The sequence below is a fragment of the Opisthocomus hoazin genome, chromosome 8, assembly GCF_030867145.1.
Source record: "Opisthocomus hoazin isolate bOpiHoa1 chromosome 8, bOpiHoa1.hap1, whole genome shotgun sequence".
NCBI classification, from domain to species: domain Eukaryota; kingdom Metazoa; phylum Chordata; class Aves; order Opisthocomiformes; family Opisthocomidae; genus Opisthocomus; species Opisthocomus hoazin.
In genome coordinates this window covers 43,095,152-43,121,855 of record NC_134421.1, presented here as the reverse complement: position 1 = coordinate 43,121,855, position 26,704 = coordinate 43,095,152, and the positions used below count along the sequence as shown (strand labels likewise).

The 26,704-nt window shown below is 37.4% G+C and overlaps 2 protein-coding genes across 16 annotated transcripts in view; one reads left to right on the top strand and one right to left on the bottom strand.

The window, feature by feature from the left end:
- Window positions 1-26,704, top strand: part of IMMP2L (inner mitochondrial membrane peptidase subunit 2) — a 507,930-nt gene that overhangs the window by 118,333 nt on the left and 362,893 nt on the right. The gene's annotated exons all lie outside the window — the stretch shown is intronic.
- Window positions 1-26,704, bottom strand: part of LRRN3 (leucine rich repeat neuronal 3) — a 168,935-nt gene that overhangs the window by 34,304 nt on the left and 107,927 nt on the right. For 6 of the 11 annotated variants that reach the window (XR_012764742.1, XR_012764738.1, XR_012764747.1 and 3 more), the window contains 2 exons: window positions 3,051-3,696; window positions 379-424 (listed from right to left, as the gene is read on the bottom strand). The gene's annotated coding sequence lies outside the window, so the exon portion shown is untranslated. Of the gene's footprint in view, window positions 1-378; window positions 3,697-26,704 lie in introns of all 11 variants that reach the window. The other 5 variants (XR_012764741.1, XR_012764739.1, XR_012764743.1 and 2 more) reach the window with 2 other exon arrangements.

Genomic DNA, 26,704 nt, shown 5'->3' with positions numbered 1-26,704 from the left:
CATTTTAAAACATTTTTGCATTTTGAGTCTCAAAAGATTGGGATCGATCTAAGGATGAATATGAACTTCCTCAATGAAATAAATATAGCTTATTTCTACATACACTTCTTCTGTAAGGTATATTTTTTTGTTTTGTTTTGACTCCCTGTTTTCTCCAGGAAAGAAATTTTCCCTCTAGTGAAGCTCAGTCTCTGATTTCACTTGGAATTTTCTTTGATATTCCTTTAGGTTAGAGTGTAGTCAATTTATAGTCAACGTTTGCAATGCATTTTTGAGGATTTTTTTTTTTTTTTACATGAAAGCTGACTTTATTGAAAAGTGCTATTAATATTTTTATTTTTTAGTATTTCAAAATATGAGATCTTTTTCTTGACTTACCCTGGTGAGATGTAGAATTCAAGGAGTTTTCTCTTAGTGTTCTGCTCTACAATATATAGTTAGTAAGAGAGGAAAGAAGACATTAATAACTCCTGTATCACTTCAGCCATTACCTTCCAGTTACCAGTTATCACACCATATAGTATTTTCTATAACTTTGTGTACCCAGTGCTTTAATTGCAAGATTTTCCAGAATTTCTTCTTGCAGGATCAAATACTGTCATTTTAACCTAAATTTATTGCTGATCAATTGATTATTATACATACATACCACGTGTTTATGTGAAGTTTCTTTCAGTATCTTCCTTCCTAATACATTTGAAAATGCAGTGATATGCTTCCTAGTCTTCATTTTATGTGGGCTGAACCAAGCTCTTAGTAGAATTAACGTGTAAGACTAAGAATGTGATGCATTTTGACTCTTCCATTTACCTGAATATTGTAGAAGTCTTAAATCAGTGAACAGTTGTCAGCAGTTTAGAAACTTCAGTTTCTTGGGGTTAATGCAAATCTCAAATTTAACTAAAGTCTGTAAAAACTGAAAATGTCTTTATCTGCTCACAAAGAGGAGGCTGATTTTGTTCACATACTTTTTAAAAATAGTGGAGAGAAAAGTAAAAGTATGCACATATATAATGACCAGAAATTGCTGCTTTTTCAGTTATTAAAAGGAGTCAATTGTGACGGAAAACTTTGCTGAAGAGTCACTCTGTGACTCTGTGAGTTACTTTCCACTTCTTGTTTTGAGCTTAGTCGTATCCAGATTTCTACCTGACAGCTAAATCTGCATTTGTCCAGCTGCTTTGTCACATGAACTGTGGGGTCGTTTATTTTTTGGAAGACTGAAGAATGTAAAGGCAGTTTCTGTTTCTGATCCCACCACATTCAATAGCTTCTTAGGCATTTCTCAAAAAAAAAAATTAGTTTTAGTCTACATTTCTAAAATAATACCGATACCAAAATATAATAGCTGTTACCTGAAGTGCGTTCATAAAATAATTCAGTCTGAAATATCAGAGATTGTTATCTTCAGGTGTTCCAAATGACTTTTTATATGCTGAATGTGTTTTGCAGAGATATTGAAATACAGAATGGTCATGCTAATCATGCAGATATCAAAGTAAGAAATGCCCTTGTAAAAGGGGAAACATCTAAAGCTGTCTTTGTGGTGGTTTGGACAAGAAGGATATAATTTACAGTAACTGCTGCCCAAATTCATTGAAGTTGGTAGAAAAGAGCAATACACAGCTATGAAAATGCCTCCAGGGTTGTGGGCGGCCTTTTCTTTTGCTCCCTTTTGCTATCTGAAGTACAATGTTGTTATTTCAAGAATTATAATGAGCAGAAAACTGGAATAGCTTCCGTATGTTTGCATCCTTCATCTCTATCTATGTGGATGACAACGTGACACTTTATCTTGTCTGTTTCAAAGCATCAAACTCTTTATGCAGATTTAACTTAACTCTTTTCTATTACGTCAATATTTCAAGATTATTCCAAACCAGGACTGGATGATTCCTTGTTTATTACATTTATTGATGCTTTAGTAATTGGTACCCTATAATGCTACGAACTCTTGAACTAGGGAAGCATTTTAAGATAAAAGAATAACCTATGCTTTCATTCAGATTTTTCCTTCTAATTTAAAACATGAATCAGTGAAATAGCTGTGATCACTTCTGGTGGATTTCTGTGTTCTAAACCCTGAAAAGATAAAGGCGATATTTGTTCTGCAGTTGTTTTCTCTTCATTCGTGAAATGAAGTATTGTCTCAAAGTCAGGACCTAATAGGGAATTTTCTAGTATGACCTGCAGAAGTTCTAGTTTCGCAGCTTTACTTCCTCTTTCTGGGAGAATTGATTACAATAATGGACTTTTACTTGAAAGGCTGTAATTTTTGAGCACTACAACATCATAAACAATTAAACAGAATATTAGAGACACATCTAAGAACTAAGTTCCCTTACTTGTCATTACAAATGGAAAAGTCCACGTATTTGCTCCCTGGTGAGTAGAACTCCTTATTCAACAAGTGCTACTCAAGCAGTAGCTTTTTTTATTTTGCAAGGAATATCTCCTAAATAGACACTGACAAAACAGCTGTCACTGTTTTCTCTCTACAAAGGTCTTTGGTAATTGGTGAAATTAAATTAGAATTAAAGCACTGTCACCAACTATAACTATGACAATGGAAATGTACATTAGACCTGCTCACTGGGAAAGAGTATTAGAAGTGGAGGTAAAGGATTATGAGAGTCTTGGCCATCATTACTGTTGCGCAAGCCACAATATTCTGCCCTGGAAAATATACGAAAGAGAAGGAAGAAAACATTCTGCTTTTCCCAACTTCAGAACAGACAGGAGGTTCGTGTTTGTCCAGTGCAAGGTCAAGGCACTAGGGGAAAAGGATTCTGAACTGGATCCACGAGTAACTCTTTGGAATTGGAGATCTTTGTGTTCTTGTTATAACTGGGAGGGGCATAACCACACAGTTACGAAACCTTCTTCCATCAAAAAAAAGAAACAATAAGCTATTCCCTGGCCTTGGAAATTATTCATACCCTGTATATGAGGGGTCAGATCTTTGATGAGGAACAGCTCTTTGAGGACAGAAACAGGCACAATACTAGAATGTTTACGTTGTATAAAATGGTGAAAAATGAGAGAAGTACCTGTTATGGGTGTCGTTTTTCAAGAATTTTTAAGTAAGTAGCCGTCACAACTTCTTGGCAGCTTAATTTGCAGGAGTACACTGTTTGTAGCTCATCCATCAAAAACATGAGTAGGATGGAAACAGATGACTCAAAGGAGAAATATGAGAATGGAGAACATGACATGTATTTCCCATAACTCCATCAGTCATACCCCAACTATGTGAGTGGTGTTTCACTTTTAAAAGGTAACAGTAAATAGATTCCATCTTCATCAAATTACTTTCATCAACTTAACTTTTCTTATGTGCAGTCTGAAGTGACGTCTAGAGACGTTTCTCTATGATCTGGATCCACAAGTTATTTTCAGACAGGCCTGAGCATCACACATCCCTCCATTCACTGGTGAATAGATTCTGCTTTTGCTTCCTGAGGTGTTTCCACTGCATGTTCATCTTGCTGTGCATACTTTTGCTTTTATTTGAAATGTTGCACCGTGTAACATAACCAAGACGTTACTTGCTATGTGAGTGCTATACTTGCTCTGTATTCATAGACTGGGGATGAGAACGTGTCCCAGAACTTGGCAGAAGAGATAGGAAGGATTAGAAGACAACCTGCCAAAAAGCGTATTTCTGAGTTCTTGGGGATTTTCTTTATTTTGATTCTGTTAGAAGAAAAAAAAAAATCCGTTAACACTTTGCATCTTGTTGTTTTAGAGACCATGAATAAAACTGTAAATTTCCTGATTAATTGAACATTAATGTAACATTGAATATTGTTCACCACTACTGCATTTTAATCTTTTATGAAAGCAGGAGAAAACGAAGAAATGAAAAACCACACATGTATGGCCCAAAGAAATGTGTAACTACAAAATGAAGTGACACAAAGAAGTGCTGCAGTCAAACACAGTATTTTCAAGTTTATTCTCAGCAATATTAACATGCAATATTTTAGAATCATATTATTTTAAAAAATACAAGAATTACAAAAAAGTGATTTAGCTGTTGACAACAATGTGAAATAAACTGTGTCTGCTATAAGATATAGACAGTAACGAAATAGGGAAAGGTGGCAGGTAGTAATTACTGTGTTACCTTTTTACAACAACAGGAAAAACTGCAATATTGTGACTTGCTCAGTTTGGGACTCAATTTTCAAACATATAGAATGCTTGTTTTCATATATGGCAGAAGGTCTCAGATTAAAAAGGGAAATTACTTTTTAATCTTATAATTTCATTCACTCTTATCCATAAACATAGATCATGCTAAATGCTTGGCAGTCCTTCTAATGTGTTAAATTAATTATTACACTTCTGCAGTGCTTCTCAGTAGAAAAAGAAACTCAAATATTTCACCAAGCTAGAATGATTTTATTGATCTCGGAGGAGCTATTGTATTGTATAATTAATACCAGTGTAATCAAAGTAAGAGTTTCTTTTGTATGTCACTAGAGCCCAGTCCTACTTTACATGCTATAAAGGGATATCACTGCTTATGATACTCTAGAAACCAGATCTGTAGAACAGTTTTGTTAGGTTTTACTTGTCTGTTTGCTTGGCACTAGAGCTAAGCACCCATAATAATTTTTTTTTATAGTTAAGTACTCTTTTCTGTAATAAATGAGAAACCCCACAGGGATTCAAAATACATGAAATTACGGAATAATTACTTTAAAAATGTAATTTTTGCAACAGTAAATTATACCGAGTGGTAAAGTGCCATGTCTATATTTTATTTGAAAAACGCATTGCCTCAGACATTTTTAACTGACTTTGTTCTTTTTTCCTTCTATGCCTGCAAAAATATTTCATACCAGTTTCTTTCTTTCAGTTACATGTTCTCCATTTTGTTTCATAGCTTATTTTTTAGTAAAGGCAAACAGCCCTCAGTACTAGCTCTTCTGAGTGCCATCATTTTCTAGGCATTCATTCTCAAGGTTAGCATTTATTAGTCCTAATGTTCCATATCTCCCCTCCTACTCACTTGTACGTACTTTTTCAGTCTATTTGCAAAGCATTTTTGTTCTGTACTTTCAGATCTTTACTGTAAATTCTGATGCACGTAAATAATTTACTAAATTGTCACCCGTGGGTATAAATTTTAAGTCCATTTGCACATCTGAGTTAACATACCTTTGTATTGGTAAAAAAGGCAACCAAGGGACCTCTTTTTCTTGATTTTTTGATATTCATTTAACAAGGAGTGCTATTTTATTCCTTCTAAGCAACAGCCAGAAAATGCATTCAGCTGTGTGCTACTAATTTGTTGAGATTTCCAAAATTAAGCTCTTCAGAACTGTGCTCCAAGTCTTGTTTTGATCTTCTTTCCCTATCAAAAAGGCAAGACTTGCAGAGAAGGGTAGTGATTTTAGTCAGTTAGGGGAAAAAAAGGCAGGGGTTTTGGGCACACAAACTCAGATCTTAAATGCAAGCAGCGCAGCTATTTTATTTTACTTCATAAAAGATAGTGCTTCTCCCTCCAAACGCTGGCATACTTATATCCTTAATTCCTCACAGATATAGCCACACCATGGCTTTTGACTTTACTGGCATTAATCTGATATACAGAGTAAACTCTATAAAGGCAGTGGTGCATATTATTATATTTATCAGATTCTGTTTTCAGTTGTGAAAATTTGAAACTTTACCGAAGCGTACTAAATAATAAAGAATATGTTAACAATGAACAATATTATTTACGTAATATTCCTGATGAGGCTACAGTCTTTGTTTTGGGGAGAATTATATTTATGTTTCTGTAGTTTACAAAGCACTGTTAAAATATTCACTCTTTCCTTAAATTCTGGAATTTTAGCAAGATTCTGAAACTTCAGGATTTCTCTTGAGATTCTTTTCCAGTTTCATTTTAAACTTGCATCCTGTATCTTAGCATTGTAGGAACAGTCTAAGCAGGAGAATTTTTTTGCTATAAGCAGGCTTGAGCAGTGAGAAAGGCTTATCTTAACAGCTATTCCAAGAAAAATCAAGCTGTTCTGTAATAATAAAGCTGTCAACAGTATTTCTCGTATTTACTGCTGCAGTTGGTGGAAAAAATATCAGAAAGAAAATATTTAATCTATTCCAAAATGAACTGGAAAGGAGATGAGGAAACTTATATGAAGGATGTCTATTACTTTTCTTTAGTATTTTGCTGGCTTTTCTGTAGAATAGTCTGGGTAGAACCAAAGATGCTAGGGGAGAGGCAAGGTTGCTCAAATGGACAGTCTCTGATAGAAGGAAAGTAGGCAGTAAGAATGCATGTTCAAATTTTATGTTAGTAATGCAACGTACTTCATGCTAAGACTCATGTTACTTAACGTGCTATTATTAGCCAGAAAATGGAGGATGAATGGAGAGGCAGAAAATTTTGCAGAAGACACAACACCATTTCAGCCACTGAAATTGGGAAGGTTGTGAAGTATGCTAGCAAGACTGAATCAGTCAATTGAGTGGCGTGAATTGCAATGGAAATTCAACTGGATAGCTGCAAGGCAAGACATCCTAAATATTTTTTAGAAGTGTCTGTAAATCCTAAAATTACAACCTCTCAAACAAAATGTGTTTGAATCATAAGAACAAGCAGACCAGCATCAGGAATGGGAACTAATACATAAAACTAGCTAACTATGTAATTACAGTGCTGTATAGCCTAATTTGTCTTATTGCAGTTTTTTCTCATATGTCTCTGTGAGCCAATCTGCAGTTCTAAAAAGAAAAAGTATAACACTCACTGATGATGAACGGTGAGGAATACTAAAAGAAATCAAAACTGGCACCACAGCACTTACAATAAGGATCTCTTCCTCCCCATCCCCCGAAAGAAGCAACAACTGTAGCATGAGTGGTAGGTGACTATAAAAGTCATTTGAAAAATTAACTCATCATAACAAAGGCAGAGACTTTAGAGAGAGGGTGGCGTGAAATTACAGAAGGCTTATAAAGTATTTGAAATATTGAGCAAAGATCCTGAAATCTGTGATAGTATGTAGCTGGAAGATTAGGTAATACCTGCTTCAGCATAGTAGCTTATTAGTTAGCACAGATGCCCAGGAGGCAAACTCTGTTTTATTTTAGCCAAAGTGGCTTTGTGTAGTTCACTGGAGCACTCTAACCCCAATTCTCCGGGGAGACCTTACTGCAGCCTTCCAGTACCTGAAGGGGGGCTACAAAAAGCTGGAGAGGGACTTATGACAAGGGCATGGAGTGATAGGACAAGGGATAATGGCATCAAGGTGAAAGAGGGTAGATTTAGATTAAGATACAAGGAAGAAATTCTTTACTATGAGGGTGGTGAAACACTGGTACAGGTCACCCAGAGAAGTTGTGGATGCCCCCTCCCTGGAAGTGTTCAGGGTCATGTTGGATGAGGCTTTGAGCAACCTGGTCTAGTGGAAGGTGTCAGGGGGATTGGAGCTAGATATTCTTGAAGGTCCCTTGCAACCCAATCCATTCTAAGATTCTGTGACTCTGGGGAGAAGAATCCTTCATCTAACCTGTGAAACTGAGCCATTGGGTACTCAGTGGAAGATTCCTGACTGCAGAAGGAAGAATGAGCAGTCTACAGCTTTATGTCCCATGGGATAAGCAGGGGAAGCAAAAGTCCTTGTTCTCTGGATGTTTCTAGACCTCGGTCAGTCATGTGGATTAAGCACATGCCCCCCCATACGTTAATAGTGTTATAGAGGCACGTACTTCTGGGTGCTGGATTTTGACTTCCTGTCTACAGTGGTAGCCTCTTACCCTCGTGTCGCTCAGATGTTTGTCCAAGCAGAATTAACACATTGTCATGCATGGTTTAACCTGTCCTGAAAAAACTTCCATTGACAATGACCCTGTAAGGTCCAGAAGCAATCTGTTCTGTTTTTTTTTTTTTTTAATTGATTGCGGTATGATATGGTACCAGTAAAAGTAGCTGCATTTCAATAATTTCTTGACGGAACAGTGAACACACTGAAATGCTCCGATTTGATCACACCATCTCAGTATTGCCTGGCATAAATTAATTTTCATCTCAAGTTTCTGGAACACCGCCAAATGAAGTGCCTCTGATATGATCAGTGGTTGTTCCTAGTTTGAGATCTAATTATTGTTTTCCTTGTAAAAGGAAACAACTTCCCATCAATCAAACTGGCAAGCCAAAAAGTGTGATCTTTTCAAAAGACAACAAAATCCTTTACAGATGGTGTGTGTACTTAGTATTACAGCTCTGGATTAATCTTGATATACTATCATCCTGTACAGATACGACCTGAAAATGTAGGTCTGAAGATTAGCCTAGGAATGACTGTTAAGGGAAAAGGTTAGAGATATGGGAAAATTCCCGCAAAATAACAATGCGACTGCTGGGGCAGTGCATTTTTCAATAAGCAGGAACCTCTGAAGTGATGGAAAGATATAAGGTGTTTTGGAAAGACACAAGCTTCACATTGTTCTGTGGAAGAAAGAAGGATGAAGTGTGATCCAGAAACTGACATTTCAGCAAAACCGGGTGGTATCTAAAATTAAAATAAGCTGAACATGGTTAAGAAAGAGACTCAGAGTAACTTTGCTTTCATTATTTAAGACAAATGAAAGTACATTCCTTTAAAAGAATTATTTTAATACCATAATTGTCTAAACAAATGGACTAATTAGTTAAATCTACATTAGCGTTTGAAATAATAGGGAGATAGTAATGTCTCTGTATATTTTTTTTTTTATTTTACAGACCACAGTTGATTAACAAGGAGAGCAAAATAACCATTGAAATGAAGTTAGATGACACTTCTCACAAAAAAAAGAAGTTATTCTGTAAGAAAGAATTATGGAAAAATAGTACACGCAAATACAAGCCTCTGTTTTAATTACTGTTTTGTATTGGGTTGAAAGAATAGCGAGCTATTTAGTGACAGCAAGCTAGTGTTCAGCTTTATGCGACAAGTTTTATTTCATGCAGCAGCACAGAGGGATAAGACATAAACTTTGCTAGCAGCTTTTGCCAGTAATTGGTGCTATAAGATTAGTTTTTATACTCAGCAAACATAAGTTCCTTTCTGAAAAGGAATATTTACATTTGTGAAGACAATTTTCTGTGTGTCTGTCTCATCCTGTTTTTCTGGTTACTCCCCTCCTTTGCCCTAGGTTGTTATCTAGTCTGCTTCTGTTTTCAGCTCCCAGCAAGACTAGGTAGCGTTATTTTCTCTGACTTCCCTAGATACCTTTGGTAGAGCTATTGAAAGTACAGGAGAGACGTTCTGCTTGGTTTTGTTCTTATGCTGAACCTCTGCATTGTCTAATACCAGGTATGGGGAGCAATTGCAGAAAGAAGCTTGCATGCTTGATAGCCCTGGAGCAGAGCATGATACTAATTGCCTAGCATGACACACATGGTTTTCAGTGTAGGATTCACAGAAAATGTTGGATCAAGGACTGGAAGTTCAATTTCTGGCATGATTAGTTTAATTAGGAAAATGAGTCAAGCTGGTAAACATGCCCAGTTTTCCTTTGGGGGTAAGTGAACCGTGCTGGCTCTGTGGGAGGTATGAATATGCTCAATATAAACAAGACCGTTGCAGGGCAAAGTAGGTGACCTCAACAGAGTACAAGCAAAAAGCGGTCTTCAAAGGTTTGTCATTTTGCAGGATTTAAATAGTTTTTTGTGGGCTCAGAAAAAACTATAACTTCATAGAAGTTTAATCTCTGGACAGATTTGAAGATCCTGGTTCAAAAGAAAGGGTCATTATAATCTTTCAATGAAATCATTGTAAGAACTTCATAGTATTGGCAGAATAATATATTCTACCTCTACCTGGTTTCCAATAATAGTTGAGCAATTTTAATTGGAAACTTAAAAAAAAAATAAATCAGCTTTTAATAGACACCCAGCATGGAAAAGTCTAGTCTGAATAGTGGAGGTTATAAAAGCTGGATCTTACAATTAGGCAATGGGTGTCACTGTACATGCTGTCTGTAATGATCGTAAGGAGAAAGTAATTTAGGTATCAAAGCAGGGAAGAAATATTTCAGGTGACCTGCTTTTTGTTAAGGCTAATCAATCAAATTAAAACAATTTACAGGCTAATTATAGTCCCTTTGCAGCAGCAAATGTGAATGTCTTAGCACTTCAGATAACTCCCCTTATTGGTTTGGAACAGGATATTTAGAAAAGACAGTGGCAAATCTAGATTGATAACTTCAGTTAATCACTCATATGCTGGTTGCCAGGCTTGAAGACTAAAACGCTATCAAGCACACGTACATGCGGGACATAGTTCAAACAAATATCTGAATTATTGTAGCGTGTTTTATAGACTGACTTAGGAGTGAAATACCTTCACTGACAGGTGCTACATTGAATCAATTTGAGCTTTGCACTTCTGGAAATTACTACAGGATATTTAAAGCATCTTTAGCAGAGAGTTCTTTTTTGCAATAGAAGTCCTTTTTTTTTTCTCTTCCCCCTGCCCCTTTCTTCCCTCTGTTTCATTTGTGAAGGATAATAGCATTTGCATTGTAAGCTCCCCGGGCAAAGACAGACCAGCCATTGTAGAGGGCTTTGCACAGTGACCCTTTTGGGGCCTGGTCCTGCTCATTGTAATTATCCTTCTATTCATGCAGTTTGATATATTGAGAAAAGCTATGACAAATAAATCAAGTCTATTTTAGTCTCTTCTCTTAAAATATAACATTATAAATTGCATGTAATACTAATAGGCACTTGACCTTTATTTTGTTATACAGATTACTTACTATAATGGTTTGGAGTGAGTACTATTTCCAAATGAAATATTTTGAGTCATCATCCTTCTGGATTGCATTTGAGTTTGCTGGCCAAATGGATAAAGATGGATGATGTGGAAGTGGTTTTAATGTGGCTTTGTCTGTTGACCTATTTGAAACAGGTGTAGGCCCAGTTTAGAAATATGTTATACGGCATTTATTTCACGAGCATGGGTTAGAGAACTCTGTTCAGGATAGTATGATGCCTTAAAACCTGCTGGATATATGTCATTTTTTTGGCGTTGCTGTATAGCTGTGCTATCAAAACCAAGACTTTTTTGTTTTTTTTACAAATAACATTTTTCAATCTGTTAATTGTAGTATCGGCTAGTACTGTTAAATGAGAAAGAGAAATAGGTGAACATAAACTCAGTGTTTATAATTGCTTTTTTTTCTACCTGTCACTGCATTTTAAACTGTATCTGTAAAGCCCAAGTGCAATATTTTAACATGTCAGCATTTTTTGCCCTTTCCTAACTGGTAACTATTAGGATGACTTTTGTCTTAACATTTTCTCTATTCATGATGGCAAATGTGCCGTTTGCTGTCAAAATACATTGAGATGTTGGATAAGAAACTCTTCTCCTGTTTACTAGATTTAACTCCCTCTTTGCGTTTCCAAGAACAGGGTAAAATGTGAAGGTGACAGGCACTTCTTGTTTCTTCCGAAGTAACAGTCAGAGTTTAAATATTGTCTCTTTACATACGATCTCAAGAAAAGCAAGAACACATGCCAAGCACAGTGTTACTTTTACTACACATAATTTGCTTAATTTACTGTGGTTTTATCTTCTTCATTTGTGACTTGCTTATGTAACATATCTTGTCATAGTCCAGAAGTAAATTATTTAATCAAAGGCTTCTTTTTTCTGTTGTAGTACGTCTTGATTGGTAGTGTTATAAATCATATCATCTTTTCCAAAACTAATTTTTTTTTCCTTACTATGTAAAATGAAGATTAAGATAGGTGCTAGCAGTCCAAAGTGTCTGCTTGCCAGTCATCATCATCTCCAGATTTTCTTGGTGAGCTGCATTGTGTACTACTGATTGAACAATCTGTTGCACAGTTGTGGGTATGTAAAATAATCTCAAATTCACCTTTAGCATTAAAAGCAAAATGGGAGATTGTACTGTACCCTGCCTCAAAAGTGATTGAAGCTGTCTGACTGTAGTAGGGCTTCTGCCAAATAGAGGAATCCTACTACATAAGTTATAGTTCTGTACAGTACATGGTGCCTTGATAAGGATTTAAAATTGGCCACATCAGCAATTACTAGTTGGTTAATATTGTGCACAGAATGAATTTGTAGTTTGTTGGTTCCTGCAGGACAAATCTTTAAGTTATGAAAAGAATCAACATAAATTACATTATTTACACACCTATATGAGTGGATTGAGGGAGTTAGTCAATGATTAAGCATCCATCTTCTTACCATTTAGTAATTCAGTAATTAACAGAGGTTTGAAACAACATGGCAAGAGTGTAACAGGAAGAACAGTGTTTGGTTGATGGTTTTAATGCATACCTTTTCTGTACTTTTTTTATTGACAAATGTTTATCACTTAATAAGATCAAAAAACAAAACTGAATTTTGAAAGACAGTTGTGGAAAGTGTCTGCAATATATAGGCAGAAAATATTGTCCCAACAACAACAGAATTAAAAAAAAAAAAATAAAAAAAATTGGTACTCAATATAGGCCACCATAGGTGGAGAAGTTTAATATCTGGGTTGGAAAAAAGCACTGTGATGTGTTTTAAGCTTGTTTTCCATTCTTAAAAATTGTTTCTGCACTTTTTGTCTTCATGAAGTGAATTTTAGTATGAAACACTAATATCTGATCCCATGACTGAAACAGTAGATTTCCATTTAAGGAAAATAACTAATTCTGTTAACATTATCTTAATCTTCTCATTACTCTAAGGTAATAACCCAAGCAGTTTCTGATGATTAAATCCATTTTGGTAGCTGTATTTCCTAAATGCCAATTATTGTTTTTGAATGATTTGTTTTAGGATGGTACCTAATAGAATGAGTGAGTCCTTATCCTTTATATCTTATACTTTTTGTTGCATGTGTTTGCTGTGCTGTGTAAAACCAACTGTGAAGTTGTGGTGCCATTTATTTACTTTCTGCTTCTTAAGATGCTTTCTCATAATTTTGAGTTTCAAGAGCTGTTTGTTTTTCTCTAATGAATACCCTGAAAATGAGAACGTCTCCAGAAAGTCTTTGCAAAATCCTACAGAACACCACTTTAAGCATTATTTCTAACTATGAATTTGTGTGTAGATTTAGTATATACAAATTCAGTGTATATTTATGTATACAAATTCTATTTTAGAAAGTAATTTTCCAGTTAAATATACTTGTCATGTTGTTGTTTTGTGAATAGAAAATGAAGGTGGTGCGAGGTTTGAGAATCCATCAGGAGCAATACCAAATATCAGAAATTTTAGTAAACACTGCAAGCTGTTTTTTCATCTAAAGACAGAGAATTTCCGTCATGCCTATTTGTATAATCTCTGAATGTGACTTTGGTATTGTATTGTCCTGCTTTCTAATCTGCACCTGCTTGTGTTCATCCATCTGGCTGTGAGGTGCTGAAATCTATGCTTCTGCCAAATATAACCAGTGTTTAACACGTGTTTATGCCCATATATAGGTCTCTGCTTAGTCATATTTTTTTGCCGTATGTCTTGCTCTTCAATTAAAAATTACTTTACTGGGTTTTGTTTAACACATAATAGACTAATATAATAACTGTTACATGAAGAATGAGCCATCTTTCACTGAGCTTTTTGGTTCCTGCTTATCTTTCAGCTTCAGTATATTCAAGAAATTATCTGTTTCTCCCAATTTTTTCATCTGTAACCACAATTTTTATAACCTCAGAATACATATAATTAGAAGTGAGTCAAGACTTTTGAGACAGATAAGATTCAGTTTCATAATGATTACAAAGTGCATTCTGGACAAGAGAGAGAAAGCTGAGAAGGATAATTTTGGGGTGTTCAGGGTCAAGAGAAGCTGTGGGTTTTAAAGGGCCTGGAGCATAGAAGCCCTCTCTCTTCTCACTTCCTCTCTTCCCTGCTGCTCAAATCCCTTTATCTTTCTCCATCTTTTTGGTGTTGAGAATCCACCAGACTCCTTATGTTTATTTCACTTGAATCCATTAAGTAATAGCATTTTAATATTCCTTCCAAAGATGCAGCTTGCTCTGCTAGTCTGCTGCAGTGGGTGATGGGAAGAAGAAGGAAATGGAGAGGCCAAGACTGGCTCTGCCTCTGTAGGGGAACTTGATGAGAATAGCCGCTGAGCTAACGGAGTAGCATGATTATCTTGTCCGCTTTGTCAAGTGGGTGTTTTCAAAAGAAGAAAGACTCTCAATTATAGTAATACAAGCTTAAAGGTGACTGACTCTAGATGTGTACAGAACTGTACCATTTCTAGTGATCAAATGCTGCTTTCTGCCCCTAATTATGATTTTTTTTTTTTTTTTTTTACTGTAAAACTGCCTGGATTTGGCATGCTTTTGAGCAGTTTTGTTCAGGAGATTAATGTGAGCAGATGGTGAGGTGAGCATCACAGCAGTTACTAAAATATGGACCATGGCTTGAAGGTCTGTTTTGTTCCAGTAAAGGACAATACTAGTGCTGTATAACTGTGATGCAAAATGCAGTGTTATGCAGATTTCTTCAGAAAAGGAAAAAATCCTCATTTGTGCAGCTGTTTGAAGTCGAATGGCTGCCGTGGAAATTAGTTTAATTTACATAATGATTTCATAGGCTAAAATATTAGCAGTCCTATAAATGACTGAAATGTCTGTTCGTTAATGCAGAGCATTTATGCAGTTGTTATAAATGTCTGACATTATCTTTATGCAGAAGTACAGACTGAGGAAATTGAGTGTGAAAATAAAATACTTTTTGGATATATCTGTGATGTTTCTGTTATTCTAAGGAAAACATTCAGTTGCCTCCATCATTTGTGTAATTGATGATTGCAAAACAAAAACTCTTCCTATTACCATACGAATGCACTTGAAGTTGGGATTAGAATGCACTGAACTCGTTTTTCTAATGGCCTTCAGTGACAAGTATTCTTGCTTAAAACTACTTTAGAGTTTGAGGTCTGGAAGTAGTAAATGTGATTGTGATTTAAAAAAAAAAAAAGGCCAAATTACTGAACACTGTATGGATGATAGAATTAATGCTGGATGAATATGGTATGCTCTTAGAAGCACAAGCATGGCTGTTGTGAAAGGAAATCTTGCCTTTCTGAAATGCAGTGCTGATTTTAGAGAATTGGTTGTTATTTGGATCCTGTTAATTAATACATTTGACTGGAATTTCTAAAAAGTGCTCACTGTTCTGGTCCTTTTCCAGAGGCTATAAAAGAAACTAAAGAGTTATTGCATAAGTGGAAAGGTTTGCAAGGATAAATACTTGACTAAAATGTATGATGCTGTGGTCAGTGAAGGGTGGTTTCCAGTGAAGTTTGCAAGACCTTTATTGAACGTAGACTTTTCAATATATTCGTAAGTAATATGGTGAAAAAAATGTAAGCAGTGAATCAATTTGCCGTTGACTTACTAATTTATTCAGGGTAAAGGTAGCACCAACAATGAAAATTTGCTGGGGGACTTTATTTGCTAGACAGTCAACTCAATAAAATGGCAAATAAAAATCTTTGTAGGTAAATGTAAGGTGCTGTACATGGCAGGGGGGAAAGAATCTTGGTTCCCTGTATAAAATTATGGGTCACATGGTAAGGAAAGCCTGGGATTATGACATAATACTTTGAAAACTAGACGCTCAAGAGCAGACAAAAAAGCAAAGCAAGTGCTATGAATTCTCAGCGAAAGAGTAGAGAACAAAACAGAGCATATAATTATAAGATTGCATAAATCCATGGTTTTCCTGTATCTTGGTGACTGCCTGTGGTTTTAGATACTGTATTTCAACAGGATATAGTAAAACTTGTAAAACTGTACCAATTAGGTGGTCTAAAAGACGTGAAAGCTTATTGTAAATGCCTGCTACAGGTTTTTAGGAGAATTCTGTTCGAAGTTAAGGGAAAGATTTGGGAGTAGGACAGTTTTTGTTGTCTACAAAAACTACAAGGACTACACATTTTGCAAAGATGGTCACCTCTCTTGTGCCTAGTACAGTTGTATGAAAGACCCAAATGTACATGGAACACTGAAATTACATTATATCTGCAGTACTGAGAACACAGTTGTAAGTATGATAGTATGATCTAATAATGGACAAGTTGCTTACTCATTAGAATTGCATCTTTTAAGAAAATGACATCATGTGTGAATCTTTATTTGTGTAACAATTTATGCCAAAACACTAAGAGGTTCTGAAAAAGCTAAACATTTTGAAAATGAAACATTCAGATTTTTGTGTCAAAACACTTTTGCTAAATTTACTTTAAATTAGTGCAAAACAAGTCCAAATTAAACCCATCAGCCAGTCTCCACTTTCCTGCATTCCCCAAATTACTCAGCCCTGCTAGATGCCAGACATAAGCATTCAGGCTAATTTCTTCATTATGCTATTTACTATCCAAAGAAAAGAAATAATGGATAGAAATTCTCTTTCTAATTGGGAATAGTCTGAGCTTGACATTACTGTAGATTTTTATCTGTTTATCTGGATGCGAGACAATAAAAACATTCATTCTGAAGTTTCCATCTTGCCAGACAATTTCAAATTAGACCAGAATCTCTCGGACTCTGATGGCTGTGTTCCTGGAATATTCAGTATGTCAAAAATACATAGTTAGCAACCCAAACCTAAAATATTTTGCTGTGTCATATTTTATTCTGGGAGATAAGGGATGCATTCTGTCAATGTGACTAATAACCAATTAGGCAGTCCTATAAGTGAGCAGAGTACAATAATAGTTACACACTGACAAGGACTTTTAGTACTACATATGTTAGTTTTTGAGAAACCAAAATTTAAGTTTATCATTAGACACATTGCACTGTAGCCTAGAAATAGTCATGATGTTTTTTCCAGCCTGTTGAATCTTCCACGGCATATGAAGTAACTAAATTATGAAGGGGTGTAAAGAAATTGAACTGGAGAATAGAACATCACGGATTAACTCATAGAATCTAAATTAAGTCAAGAAGATAAACCTAAAATGCGTGACCAAAAAGTAATCAGCCATCACAACAGGTCACAAATTATTGCTAAGATCAAGAGGCATCCATTAATGTAACATAAGACACTGCATAGTCTTCAGATTCTCTTGAAGGCCTTTACAGTGTAAAATTAGAAGAAAAATTGTTGTCCAGCAACAGCCTTTTACATATTTTGCTCACTGGGCAGTTGCATTGGTTACATAAATTTGAGTTTTTGCTGCTTTCTCAAAATACTGCCATCTCAGTAGTGCTAGGACTAAGTTTCCTTTGTAGAAGATACTTCGCAGGTCTATATAGCCACAAGCAGGTCTCTGTTCTTTAGAAGAAATGGTATGAAGCTCCTTGAATATTTTTGCATGTACTGCAAGTTTCTGAAAGATCTCTGACAGTTCCGGGGGGGGAAAAAAATCGCAGATAACCTCTATTAGCTTATTAGGAGGGGACAGCAGCCTTTGAGGTGAGCACGAGCAATTCTGCTGGGTACGTGCTCTTTCCCTGACTGCCGGTGGATAAGTGGGAAGTTACGGCTTCCAATGCAGCTTTGTTGTGAAGCCTGTAATTTACCAAGGGTCTGGCTAATGGATGCAGTAGGGTCCACATCCTGTTTTTCTGTCTCATCATTTCCGTAGTCGTCTCTCTGTGAGCATGGTTGATATTGGATGTACCTGTTTCACCTGGCTTTCCACCTAAGTGCACATACAGCTGACTTCATTACAGCAAAATGAGTTTGAATTCATTACAATTTATGAATGTTTTCCATACAACTTTTCAGACAATGGAATACTGTCTGTTTTTGCACAAGTGATGCTGAGTCACAGGGAAAAGCCTAAACCAAAACACCTATTCCTAGGTTAATGTGTGATCCCAGAGACGCTACCACCATCGCTGATTGGCTTGGCCATGGGCAGCGGCGGGTCTGTCTTAGAGCCGACTGGCTCTGGCTTTATCAGACGTGGGGGAAGATTCTCATAGCTTCTCACAGAAGCCACCCCTGTAGCCCCCCTTGCTACCAAAACCTCACCACGCTAACCCGTAACAGGTGTAACACTAGAATTCTCAAGAAAGGTGTAACACTAGAATTAACGCAGATAAATTAGACTTGAAATACAGTGTCCATAATTGTAGGAAGAAACTAACAGATCATTTGCTCCACACAACTTGGCTGAAATCAATGCAGTTTTTTTACTATACATGTCTTAGTGTGCAGATAGTATAATTTTAAATACTAAGTGTCTGATCCTCCAAAAGGGATTTCTCAAAGCAGGTGAGTGAAAATTATCAAGGTTACTGTCTTTATTGGTGAGCTTCCTTGCAAAGATTTCATATGCGGTCAGCAATGTTTTTTAACCTTGTACAGTAAGTTTTTTTGGTAACAATTCTTTTGCAGATATTTCTTTGATTTTTTCTGAGAATTACTAGGATGCTAAAAGCCAAGTATGTTTTCCCTAGTGTGATCAGATTGAAATAAACTGGAAGAATGCCAGGTTTATTTCTGATGCATCTCAAATTTAGAGTATCAGTGCAAATGAAGAACAATTTTGTCCTTTGGTTTTGTGTTTTTGGTGTATGAAACTAGAAGATATGCTAAGGCACATGGAGGCCGGGGAGGTGATTCGAGACAGCCAGCATGGCTTCACCAAGGGCAAGTCCTGTCTCACCAACCTAGTGGCTTTCTATGATGGTGTAACAACAAGGGTGGACAAGGGAAAAGCTATGGATGTCGTCTATCTGGATTTTTGTAAAGCCTTTTACATGGTCCCCCACAACATCCTTCTCTCTAAATTGGAGACCCATGGATTTGATAGGTGGACCGTTCGGTGGATAAGGAATTGGTTGGATGGTCGCAGCCAAAGGGTAGTGGTCAACGGCTCAATGTCCAGATGGAGACCAGTGACGAGTGGAGTCCCTCAGGGGTCCGTACTGGGACCGGTGCTGTTCAATATATTTATCAATGACATGGACAGCGACATCGAGTGTACCCTCAGCAAGTTTGCAGAGGACACCAAGCTGAGTGGTATGGGTGAGACACCAGAAGGACGGGATGCCATCCAGAGGGACCTGGACAAGCTGGAGAGGTGGGCCTGTGTGAACCTCATGAGGTTCAACACAGCCAAGTGCAAGGTCCTACGCCTGGGTCGGGGTAATCCCCGCTATCAATACAGGCTGGGGGATGAAAGGATCGAGAGCAGCCCTGTTGAGAGGGACTTGGGGGTATTGATAGACGAAAGGCTGGACATGAGCCGGCAATGTGCGCTGGCAGCCCAGAGGGCCAACCGTGTCCTGGGCTGCATCATGAGAAGCGTGGCCAGCAGGTCGAGAGAGGTGATTCTACCCCTCTACTCTGCTCTAGTGAGACCTCACCTGGAGTACTGCGTTCAGCTCTGGAGCCCTCAGCACAAGAAGGCCGTGGAACTGTTGGAGCGGGTCCAAAGGAGGGCTACAAAAATGATCCGAGGGCTGGAGCACCTCTCCTATGAGGACAGGCTGAGAGAGTTGGGCTTGTTCAGCCTGGAGAAGAGAAGGCTGCAGGGAGACCTGATTGCAGCCTTGCAGTACTTAAAGGGAGCCTATAGGAAAGATGGGGACAATCTTTTTAGTAGAGACAGCAGTGACAGGACGAGGGGTAATGGTTTTAAACTAAAACAGGGTAGGTTTAGGCTGGATATAAGGAAGAAATTCTTTACAATGAGGGTGGTGAAACACTGGAACGGGTTGCCCAGAGAGGTAGTGGAGGCCCCATCCCTGGAAACATTCAAGATCAGGTTGGACAGGGCTCTGAGCAACCTGATCTAGTTAGCGGTGTCCTTGCTCGCTGCGGGGGGGTTGGACTAGATGACCTAGGGAAGCTGAGGAAGTGTGGGCTGGATGAGTGGTCGGTGAAGTGGATAGAGAACTGGCTGAATGGCAGAACTCAGAGGGTTGTCATCAGCGGCGCTGAGTCTAGTTGGAGGCCGGTGACAAGTGGTGTCCCTCAGGGGTCAGTACTGGGCCCAGCCTTGTTTAACTTCTTCATCAACGACCTGGATGAAGAGCTAGAGTGTACCCTCAGCAAGTTTGCTGATGACACCAAACTGGGAGGTGTGGTAGATAGACCAGAAGGCTGTGCTGCCATTCAGCATGACCTGGATAGGCTGGAAAGCTGGGCAGAGAGGAACCTGGTGAGGTTCAACAAGGGCAAGTGCAGGGTCCTGCACCTGGGGAGGAACAACCTCATGCACCAGTACAGGCTTGGGGTGGACCTGCTGGAGAGCAGCTGTGCGGAGAGGGACCTGGGTGTCCTGGTGGACGACAGGTTAACCATGAGCCAGCAGTGTGCCCTGGCTGCCAAGAAAGCCAATGGGATCCTGGGGTGCATCAAGAAGAGTGTGGCCAGCAGGACGAGGGAGGTTCTCCTTCCCCTCTACACTGCCCTGGTGAGGCCTCATCTGGAGTACTGTGTCCAGTTCTGGGCTCCCCAGTTCAAGAAAGATGAAGAGCTACTGGAGAGAGTCCAGCGGAGGGCTACAAGGATGGTGAGGGGACTGGAGCATCTCCCCTACGAGGAGAGGTTGAGGGAACTGAGCTTGTTCAGCCTGAAGAAGAGAAGGCTGCGAGGGGACCTTATAAATGCCTACAAATATCTGAAGGGTGGGTGTCAGGAGGATGGGGCCAAGCTCTTTTCAGTGGTGCCCAGTGACAGGACAAGGGGCAATGGGCACAAACTGAGGCACAGGAAGTTCCGTCTGAACATGAGGAAGAACTTCTTCCCTCTGAGGGTGACGGAGCACTGGAACAGGCTGCCCAGGGAGGTTGTGGAGTCTCCTTCTCTGGAGATATTCAGGACCCGCCAGGACAAGATCCTGTGCAGCCTACTGTAGGTGACCCTACTTCGGCAGGGGAGTTGGACTAGATGACCCACAGAGGTCCCTTCCAACCCCTACTATTCTGTGATTCTGTGATTCTGTGACCTCTAGGGGTCCCTTCCAACCAAAACTTTCTATGATTCTATATCAAGCAGACAAAGCTGCAGATGATAAAGTGTAAGTGCTTTACATATTGATGGAGAGCAGTTGGTGTCTTTAGTGTCAGTGAAGCATTAATGCTTTAAACAAGAATAGCTGTACTGTTTCTGTTGCAAATCAAGCAAGAAAAACTATTCTTTTTTTGTTCCTGGCCCTTGGAAGAAATACTTGTTTGCTTTAAAACTGGTTTTGGAGTCCAGTGTGGTCAAAGAGTTACTAAGAAAACAAGAGCCGTGGTGTACTTGAACATCCTCATCTTTGATTCCTGGGATTTAGCTATATCAGTGATTTATTTGTGTTTGTTGATTGCAAAATAACAGCAATTTTAATTTGAAATGCTTGTTAGTTACAGCCTGACAGTCCTTTGAAGGACAGTAGATAACCTTCTATGTCCTACCAAGGGATTAGCAAGTGCTACTCTGGGAATGAAATAATCATTTTGGTGTAAATGAGTCCAAAAGCAACCTGTCCAAAAACTGAAATAGGTTAGAAATTTGGGAAGAAATATAAAGCCATTGCTTTTGGCCGTTAGCTCAAGACATCAACCGAATGTTTGAACTCATAAACTCTTATATAAAGCTTTTTAACATTTTTGGGGAGGAAACATGATGTGAAGGAATGTTCCAGATAAAGGGCGCCTATGTAAGAGAGAGTGACCTCCTCTAAACTGTAAGGAAACCAAGTTGTTGACACTTGATATTAAGAAGATCACAAGAAAGTTTTTAAACTGAGGAGCTGCAAGAAGGCTGCGAGGCACAGAATATAATGTGGTTCAAGATGTCATTCCTACAGTTGAAAATACTAAAATTACCATAAGTGCGGTATATCTCAGAGTTCAGAACTAATTAAAGGGGAAATAAAACTGAACAGATGCCCTTTAAAGAGGGTGTCAAAAAAAAGGCACCAAATCAATAGTACACCATCTTCCATACAAGTTCTGTAAACTGAAAAAATGAGAGAACCCCTAGCCCTAAGTCTGTCCGAATTTTGGTGAAAGTTAAGCACTATGATACTGTAAAATCAGAAATGAAAACATACAGAGAAGACAAAGCAAACCATGGCACTAATTGAATAATACTATATTATACAGAGTTTAGCAGCAAATTACCGCAGTGACCAGCTCGGTGGGTAGCTCAGTGCAACTCTGTCAGGAAACTGAGTTTGATGATACAGGGTTTGAAGAAAGAAGAGCACATTGGGCATGTGAATTAGAGATTGTATCTCGAACTCCTGGAAGCCTGGGATTCAGCTGGCCAAATGGAGGTGTCTAAATCTAAGCATATTGTTTAGCTTTCACTTACAATCAGTGTAGAGAAATGGGCACTCTCAGGTGTGTAAAGCACCTCATTTTGAAATAGGCATCTAAAATAGTAACACAAATCGGGTCCTAAAAGCGACCATTTTCTCTCTATTCACTACGGAGCATAAGGGACTAGCTGAGATACAGACACCTCCAAAGTACATGACATGAATCCTGCCTGAAATGGCAGTGGAAGTAGGCCACGAAGATTTCAAAGTTTTTAAATTGGCGGAAGAAGCAAGGAAAACAGGTCATGCAAACTGACAAGAAACACAATTGAAGTTCTTTTGCTGTACGTGTCTTATTTGGATTTTTGCGGTGGGTTTTTTTATTTGTTTGTGTGGTTTTTTTAAGTTTATGAAGAGCCCTATGAGCAATTGAAGAATTTTTAAGAAACTGCGGTTTTAGAGATCTAGTGTTCTTTTTCTTTTTTTTTTTTTTTTAATGGTAAAAATCTGTATAATCCTGCCTACAATGTGGAGGGGCAAGCAACTGAGCAGTAGTTTCTGTTCTAGATTTCTAACAGATGCTTCTGTTCAGTTTGTTTCGATGTGGTGCATATTACAGCTCAAGCAATCCGTTTATCCACATTCTTTTATAAATTTGAAGTATTTTTAAAGTGTTAGAGAAATGGAGGGAAAGTGTGATTTCATTATCAGGAAGATGATCTTAGAAAAAAACAGTATTCATGCATTTTTTCTCACTGTACTCAGCAATTTATGGAAATATATAAACTGGTATTAAAAAGGACATAATGAGATTTTAATTTAGGAAGAAGTAAATCAGTGGGGTGAGAAAGAGACAAAACTTGAAAGAATTTGCCTCGTAGAATAACTTTAGAATTGCTTCAGTAAAATCCCAAAAGAGCAAGCTTTTGTTGGACAAGAGATTGTGATTGTATCAATATTGAATACTTCTGCGCAATTTGAAATCCATGGTGCCTGAACTACTGTGTATCAAATTAGGTTGCTATAAGCAATGACAAAATGGGTGACTGTTCCAATAAAGGCACTGGGGTATTTAAAAATGCATTATCATATGTAGTGAGAAGCTGTGAAAGTGGCAATGTGTAATTCATACATGACCTAAATCAGTCTATTTTGCAGAATGACATACCTTTTTATAATTTTTTTACTTAAAAATAATAGTTATTATAGTGAACAAAAGTGTTTTACTTTGTTTCTGTTCAGTGAAAAAACTGCACATCTCAGTGGGTTTTAGTTTGATTTGTTAAATCATGCTCATGTAGTCATGAGCAGAGTTTTTAAACCAGTGTTTGGTCTCTGGAAACTTTTCTAGTAACTTCAGAATGAATAGGTTTAGGGTTCCACTAAGTTAACTTCTGCATCTATTACCTGAAAAAAAGTATAATCACTAAGAGCAGGGAAGTTAGCACTAATGAAAGAATATTGAAAATGTAGGTAGAAATGTGGATAGATGTGGAGTTAGTTGATGAATTACTCAGTTCAAATGGGTTAAGAAATGTTATTCTATGGACTTGCCAACCAGACAGAAGTACTTTATAATTAAAAACAAAGAGCGTAACCAGTAATCACCTTATCCAAAAGACTTTCGTGATCATTGTACTGTCTCTTCTGTAAATGTGAAGCCCTTTTTTCATGCAGTCCAGTCTTTGCTTTCAATTCCTATCTGTGCAGATTCAGTGATATGTTTGATACTTTCAACCACATTCTTGATGCAAGGTACAATTTTCTAGCGTACTCTGTCAATTTTTCCTCTTGTTTATTTTATTGAATACTTATATTTTGTGACTGGCAGTTTACATTTTTTGACCTTGCTGACCACAGATCTCCATTAGATCTGGTCATAGATTTCAGTACTTTACATTCTCCATCTTGTGTTCTCATCCTTGGTACTCTTCAGCTATCTGAGAACTCTGTATCCCTTTTATGGTGCTGGCCTTTCATTATTTTGTGAAGATGCTGAGTAGAAGAAAGTATTTTGAATCAAAGCATTTCTCCTTGTATTTGGACTCAGAATTTTGAAATACTTGATGGAAGTTCTTCAAGAAAGACAAGTATTTTATGTTTACAAGCAGCCTTATTTGAATGAACAAGAAATGAAATGTAGCCCAGATTTTGCCAAATGAAAACAGAGATTTACTGCAAGTTCAGAGTGTAAAGTTTTGTCATTTAAGGATGATTTTTTTTTTCTCTTTGAAGATTTGAACTTTGAAATTCTTGGAGAAATGATTACCAATCTTATAACATTTTTTCTCACCTAAAGGACTCATGATCAATGCGTTAGGTAATTTCTCATTCCAGATCATTTAAGTCTTTGATTTTTATTTTGAGAGTACATAGCCTAATTGCAGATAAGATCCAAGAAAACGCAATGTACTGTATATACACCAATAACTCATTTTTTTTTTAATGTTTAAAATCAACTTTGTGTTAGTATTGTCTGTGGATTCTCTTTTGTAATTTTCAGCAGCACATACTTATTTTACCCTTTGGAACAAGCTTTGTACATTTGACTGCTAATAAGCTATCCTAATGCCTTGTGAGAAAATAAAAAGGAAAAATGTATCTCAGCTTTGCTGGAAGGATGAAGCTTAATGTTATAGCTAGCATTTGTTTCAATAATTACTATTTAAGTACCAAATGCTGATGGTTCAGAGGATATAGAGGAAAGTTAAATCAAGAAGATTATGCATTTTTTTTTCACCCAAAGCTGTAAAAGCAGTGACTAAATTATGCTTTTAGGTGGTAGCACAACATCATCTCGGAGACTCGCTGAGGTGTGATTGCCAGAGATACTTCCTACAGTTCTCCAACAGCTGTCAAACATACCCCTAATCAGAGGCTTGCTTAATGCAAGATGAGCTGTCTGCTCCATCTCCTTTTTATTCCAGAGAACTTTTATCTCCTCCTGGATTAAGCAGACCGGGTTAATAATATTCTGGTCATCAGAGCAGCAGCAGTATTATGTGTTGTCCAGGGCCAGGAATGCTGGGAAGGAATATATTTGAGGTAATTCCTGAGTTTGTCAGAAGAGCCATAATCATAGCCATAGAGATGTTTTAGTACCAGATCACTCAGTGCTCTCCGCATTCCTTGAAGCCTTCTAGCTCCTTGGCTTTCCGTATGGAGCATTTTATAACAATGTGGGGCTACAGTTTTGGCCATAATGAAGCAATTTGTTACACTATAACTACTTTTATCAGTTCTTGTAGGCAAGAGGAGCTGTATAGGGAAGAACTGTGTTGGGAAGAGGTAGTCTTAGGAAAGGCAGATGCACTGAATAGTTTTAAACTTTCATATGTTTGTAGACAATTGGAGCATATTTCTTTTAAAAAACTGTTGAAAAAATGCCTCAGATTATTTTTGCTTTTCATTGAATGGAAGATGTATCTTCTTATTTGAAGAATCTACAGCCAATTTAGAAAACACCAGATGAGATGGGAACTCTTCATTGATACAGAACTAGCCAATTTCTAGATGAGCACAGTAAGTGATTTGCATGGTTGCTACAAAATGTCAATATGTTAGGCTCATCAGTTATCAGTAAGTTATTGTGTATTCTGACAGTCCTCCATGAAGACAGATTTGTTTTACTTTGCATACAATAAGTTGTTTCTGGAACTGTTGCTTCAGAGAATTTTGTCATCTGTGAAATAGCTTTTTCATGTAGTTTTTGCTGTAGATTTCTTTACTCAAACTGCATAGAAGAGATGATTAGTAAGACTAGTTAAAACTGAATATGTATCAAGAAGAAAATCAAATTATTAAATGTCTTTTAAGATGTGGTTTCCAAAGAGAATATTTTATATCCTGCAGTTGAATGTTATAAGCCTTTTAAATGCTGTAACCTGAAAAGACATTAAAAGCAGTGTATCACAAAGTTCAGCGAAATACTTGTTGAGCTGTATCCTGCTTAATGTTGTCCTGCAGCACCTTTCATCTGAGCATTCATTTAGTTTTGTGGTAATGAATACAATTATAAACTAAAGAGAAAAGATTTAAAATTAACCTTTGAATTACCCCACCCTTTGTTAAATATTGTTTCAGGTTAAAAATATTTGTTATTGATCTGAGATAACACTCCTACAAGAAGAGATAGCTTTATAATTTAAGACAGAGATAGGAGATACAAATCTGGCAGGCCAGTATATTCAGTCATATCTGTGTAAATTATTCCGGATCTGTTTATTATTGCTGTGCTTTGAATAGCAAGAAATACTAATGAAAGCTCTTTTGAGGGACTGTTTTTTTTTTTTTGTTAAAGCTGTGGTCTTACATGTTTTTTTACATTAAGGTCTCTGAAAGGTGTTGTGTACTGTAAATTTTTATTTAAAATTTTATCTGTGAGTATCCTTCACATTCTTCTGTCATATTATATCAGCTGTATGAGTGCGACCATATCTAAAAAGAATCTTGGGATTAGCAGTCCAGAGACTGACTATAGTCTGCACAGTTTGTGGCTTGA